The following is a 6,095-nucleotide window of genomic DNA, read 5'->3' on the forward strand; positions in this document are numbered from 1 at the left end:
GCTTGGTAAACAGGACAGGTGAAGTTCTTAAAGCTGAGGCAGTCGAGGAGGCTTATGGGAACTGTAGGCAGCAGAGGCAGCAGTTTGATCTGGAACCACATCCTGATGAAGTCTGGGTCCTCCAGGTTCTCCTGGGTCAGGGATGGAGACTCCACCTGAGCAAACACTTCTCTGAAGTGGGACGCAAGCTCACTGAAGTTCTAAAACGAGGGGGAAAAAAGTAGAGTTGTATATGCACAGTGCATGAAACGGGCCACATTTTCCACTGCGTTGGTAAGCTGGTAGAAGAGATGGGGAGAAGGATATGGATGTACAGGCATGACTTTCCTATCCGACGACATCTAGAATAGAATCTGGAATCCTTTGTGTAATACATTTAAATTAAAGAAATTCAGAAACAATTAATAAAGCCTTCTCACGCCACATGATCTTTCTTCAAGGGTGATGCTGCAAGTGTCCTGGACCTCAGTGGTGTCATTGCCCATGTCCAAATAGCTGTTCAACAAGCAAGCACAATAATCAGCATCATATTCATAGATAATGGACAGTGGACAAAACAAGGGACTTACAAAGGACATAACCTGCAATATTTCTGGATGGCCACCAGAGGGTGCCCACAGGCTGACCTTTGTTATCACTCCAAAATCAGGACATTGTTGACCTTTGTCTTGTTAGGTTCACTATCACAAAGTGACAAATTCCTTGTGTCGGTTTGTATTTAAGTTCCCTTTAATCATTTGTACTTTGTTCAGCCACCTACCCTGTGTTCACATCTTAGTAAAGGGCTTGTGTTTGTCTTTCCTTTTGTAATCTTTGTGTCCTGCCTTGCTTGGGTCACTTGTTTAAGGTTACAATCAACAATTCCAGTTATTACTCACTCAATATTTGCTATCTCGCATGTAATATTCAAAGAAACGTTTTGAGTTAATCCATAAATAAACGTTGCCCTTTTGTTGATTTCCATTATTTTGTGTTGTGTTGTGTTGAATGTGAAAGGAAACAGAAGTCCACTAACACCACCGGCACTCTTAATTAAACTAGCTCGGCTCATCCAGGAAAATCTGGGACTTTGGTCAAGACTAGCCTGCACAACATAATTGGAAAGACATGGACGCTGGACTGTACATGCATCTACTCACTGTATGAAAGAATATAAATTGTACTTACAACACTTGGTGGAAGGCATACTTGATTTGGTCAGGGAGTTGCCCATGGGGTAAGAATCTCTGTAATAGTGGCGTTACAACATGGTTGAACCAATCCTCCACATTTGTCACATCTCTTCCATTGGTTGGGCTATGGACGTATTATGTGGCGTGTACATGCCAGCCAGCTCAGCTAGGGTCCAGTTCAGCAGGGTCTGGGTTAGAGTCATGCTTCCGATCTCGGATGCATTTCTCTGGAGAGCAACAGATAGATAGGAATGTCAGGGTCATGTCAGGTTAGCATATGTAATATGCATAATCATAATAAACTAGTCATATAAAAAAGAGTAATTGGCTTCTCATATATGCATATAGTATATGTATGTACGCTGTATGTACCTCACGTGTGAGAGACACAAACTCACTGACGAGGCTCCCAACAGGTCTGAAAGCTCCCATCAACCCATTCACCACCTGCAAGTGTTTCAAAAAGAACAAAATAATATTGTTTAAGGTTATGAAGATTACCATCAACAATCTGGTAAAAGTTTAATTGGATGAAAGAAATGTATAATATTTAAAGCTATGCAACCTCTCTGAAGCTATTCTGTGGTGGTGATGGTGGTGAGTAGGTGGAGGTGGGGGTGGGCCCAGGACCACCAGTCATCAAGCTGTGGAAGACCAGGCTGAGGGTCCCGTTGTCCAGGCCTGCAACCTCAAGCCTCAGTAGCAGCTCAGCCTTCTGTTCTGGAGACAGCAGGTGAAGAACCTCCAACTGCAACCCGGAAGACACGGAGAGAAGGAAGGTCAATTCATAGACAGTGTAGGGGAAGTTACTTTTAATTATTACACATGACTTTCAATTAAAAGTAATCATCGTCTTCACTTGGACCACAATAACAAAGGGTGGGTGTAAAAATGTATCTGTCACCCCCCAGACGTTACATTTCGCGTCCGGAGGAGCAAGCCGGTAATTCAAACTATACCGTTGACGTTTAATTGTTTTGTTTTGTTTTAGTTTTTTTATCCCAAGAGAACAGTCGAATAATGACAGTTACAAAAATATAAGCCTGTATTTGGCCTCCCAAAAGATGCATAACAAAGAGGCATCAAATAGAACAAATAGACCAATTCCAATATTTATTTTGTGAATGTGAACACAGCTTCTGAACCATTCCTTAGCTCCATGGTTACTAAACTAAATATTGGACCCAATCGTCACAAGACACACAATATGTACACGATTTTCATACAAAAATGGCTTTTTTTAGAGACACAAATGAGGAGGAAATTATTGTTAAAGCAAACTTGCCTCTCTTATTTTTTTACCTTATTGTTCTGATCTGAGATATTGTGAGGAGACAATACCCTGAGTAAATGGCATATCTGCTATTTGCAAACAAGTTGTAAATACTCAGAAGACATTTCACGTTTTCACAAGATTCAGCACCTATTTTCCCCAGCCTGATAATAGATATTAAATACCTTGTAATGTACTTGGGAATGTCTCACCATATAATACATGTGGAACCATTACGATACTTGTTGACCTGGCTAGTAGCTGGGTTGAAGCCATACCATTTTGTATATTGTAAAATAGATACTCCCCAGCATATCAGGCACATCAATGTTACTGAATGGCGTCAATACCACAATGAAAAACTATTGTTTAGCCTACATTGTGACAGACTTGTCATCACCAGGCAGGAGTTTTGGATAAGCTCTAATGTTCATGTAGATTGCTTCACAATTTCACACACAGTAGTCCATTCCATCCAGCAGGCAGAGATTATAGTCTGACAACAATTTCAATTACAAGCTTTGACTCTTGCATGGATCAAACCGTTAAGTGTATAAGTTGGTCAAATAAATTAAAACACCAGATTGTAGAAGGCAAAAATTATTGTCAGTTAAACAAACTACTTTTGCGTATTATGTTCATATGTGTATGGGCTTAGGCATTAATGAGAGGTTACATTCCAGTTTCACTTTTTGTTCAGCTTTAGTAGTGAAGAACCCTTCTGATCGTGAAAAGTAATATTCCCCCCCCAAAAAAACACACATCTGTATTAATTGTAAATGTTAAATACATGTGACTAAATACATTACCAAACATATAGATTCACTTTTCAACCACATGGTAAAAAGAATAATAAGTAGAGACAAAGCAGAGCAGATATAGTTTAAACTATTTATTAACACAATTGTATTATTGGTACCTTTACTGTAAGCAACACCATCAATATATTTGGTATAATGTCCTATCAATTATTGTTATTATAGTTGTTGTTATTATGATTATATATGTAATAAGGCATTTTCTGTTTAATAAAGAGCTGGAGAGACATGGAGACTCATGTTACTGAACAAACACTCTATAGCAATGAGTACTATCAGAATATAGAGCTATTTAACACTTATTTTAACAAAATAAAATCACTTACCCTACCTTTAACACTTGTTATTTTATATTTTTAGTGAAAAAGCATGTTATAGGCCAACAGTGCTCTTATTTTACATTCCACAGACCAGAAGACACTTACTTTTCCATAACTTGACAAAGCGCTCTTATTTTGAAGTTCATACGTTCGTCCAATCTCGGAACCCAGAGTACAACTGAAAAGGAAAAACAGCGACCTCTGCAGTTCGTTCCTCCTCAGTTACACTCTGGGACAATGCCGACGAAGCACACGTGCGCAAGGAAACCGGGTTTAAGTCTGCCTTCACCGCTCCACCGCTCCACTTCCGGGTGGTGCGACTACATTTTCATTCCCACTAACAATATTTCTACACGGAACACTAACACCACTTCTCCCAGAGAACATGGATCGTTTTAGTTATAAGCCCACTTGTTTCTATGATGAAAGAGTAAGTTCAAATGTGAATATCTTTCCGTGGTTTTGTCTGCTCCACGGACGCTATTGTTAAATTAGTTTCGGTTAGTTTCCAGCAGGGAAGATCGACGGACACGTGAATCCCGCCCACTACATTTGATTGGGTAAAGCGCGGACTGCTTCCTGATCTGAAGGCACGCCCACTCCCACACAGTGTGTACACGTTCTGACGAACCTTCAGGACAGATTCCAACACAGTGCAGAATCTGTTCTTGAGAGATTAACGTTCGTCTGACTTGACAAGTGTTAAGCTTTGACGGAGGTACTGGGCTTGCGCTGCCGTTTTGAACTGATACTGACATAAGGAAGGCTTTACAAGCTGCTTCTTGTATTTTTACACGTCAGTTAGAGACAAGTAGGGAACTGCAGCACATGTGACAAAAGTCAGCGGGGGTTTTTGTTTTATATCAAGCAGCCATGCTCGTCATCAACTCCACTTTCTCACAAACGTATCTCTTCACACTAGATTCCAAACGTGATTTTGCAACCCGGTGATTTATAACTAGTTGCGTGCCCGTGTCTTCAGTATTATGTGAGCTTGTAGATTAGCTGTTTTCGCCGTGTCGCAGGTTCAGTGTGTGTGTGGGAGAGAGGGAGAGGGGGAGACGGAGCGCTCTGGCCACTCTCAAGTGTCTAAAGATGGCTATCTCGTGTTGTGTTTTATACCAAACAAAAAACGGTTGCATCCCCACTCAAAATGCGCACCTGCCCGTCGGGCAACCAGATAGCAAACTTCACCTGCCCTACCATTTTATTTACCTGCCCCGGGCAGTCGGGCAGGCGTTAGTGTCAACCCCTGGGTGACTTACAAGGGATTGCACGTTTGTCAATCACAATGAAGTACTTGTGAATCACACTCTTCTGGGTACCCACAGCAAGCAGATAGGGTTGAAGGCTCTCTGTGATGCTGTCCAGATGCCCCTGGACACTGGTCCCAGTCTGTGAAAAGAGAACTTTATTAGTCTTGCTATTAAAATTAGTCACCGTTTGCAAACAGTTTAGAGCCGGATCGCAATGGGATGTTTTGGTCACGATTAGGTAGCCTCCAGAATCACTTTTATTGCCACAATATGCAAGATGAACCATAAGGACATTTTCTGCTGTATAATTTATATTCTGCAAAATGTAAAGGACGCCCCAAAATGATATGAATTTGGCCACAGACCCCCGTCTCAAAATATTTTGTTCCATGGACCCGCAAAAGCAAAGATTTTAGTTATTGTTCGCTTTAAAAGAATATATATCTTAAATAAATAGCAGATCTACAAGCTCATAGCGCGGCACTCAGTGCCGCGCTATGAGCTTGTATATCTGCTATTTTTGAATAGTCAAAGTGTAAAATAATGCTTTTTAGCTCAAATGAAAAAGTGACACAGATGCTTCCTCAGGTCTTAGTGGGTTAATGCAAGGCAGTTGAAGAGCCACACACATACAGCCACATATACAATGGCCTCACGACACTGGGTTTCTGTGGTTAGCTGGTTTTCCTCACAGACGGGAGCTCTGTCGCCAGCATTTGGACCACCTGTAACAGTGTAGAAACCACATATACTGCTGCAATACTTTCCAGTGATATGCATTTACTATAAGGATCCATCTTCACAGTTGCTAGACAGTGGACTGGGGGAAACATGACATGTTGCACTGGTTCTTCCTGTGTGTGTGTGTGTGTGTGTGTGTGTGTGTGTGTGTGTGTGTGTGTGTGTGTGTGTGTGTGTGTGTGTGTGTGTGTGTGTGTGTGTGTGTGTGTGCGTGCGTGCGACTTCCCCCTTAAATTCTAGCTACAATCAAAATCACACACCCGTCAGTGGCTGAACATTTCTGCTCTTTTCTTGTCCCTCTGATGCTTCTTTTTGAAGTGATTTCACTCGCCATGCCAGAAACCCACTCCCATCTACTGGATTGTAATACTGTTCCTAAAACACAAGAAGAAAAGAGGGGGGAAAATTTGGTTTTAATGAGCATGTGTAAATGTGCGTTAGACTGGTGTTTTATGTACTTACATAGCCCAAATTTCCCTGGGGATCGGCCAGGTATGGGAATAAGGCAGTGATGC

At 41.4% G+C, this 6,095-nt stretch overlaps 1 long non-coding RNA gene across 1 annotated transcript; it reads right to left on the reverse strand.

The window, feature by feature from the left end:
• Positions 1–237: 237 nt before the first annotated feature.
• On the reverse strand, positions 238–1,261 carry LOC311064634. Its single transcript, XR_014602730.1, has 3 exons — positions 1,168–1,261; positions 420–495; positions 238–278 (listed from the first exon to the last, which is right to left on the reverse strand). It is a non-coding gene; the product is annotated as an uncharacterized lncRNA (long non-coding RNA).
• Positions 1,262–6,095: the final 4,834 nt, after the last annotated feature.

Source organism: Gymnoscopelus microlampas (genome assembly GCF_963454915.1).
Source record: "Gymnoscopelus microlampas genome assembly, chromosome: 17".
Taxonomy (NCBI): domain Eukaryota; kingdom Metazoa; phylum Chordata; class Actinopteri; order Myctophiformes; family Myctophidae; genus Gymnoscopelus; species Gymnoscopelus microlampas.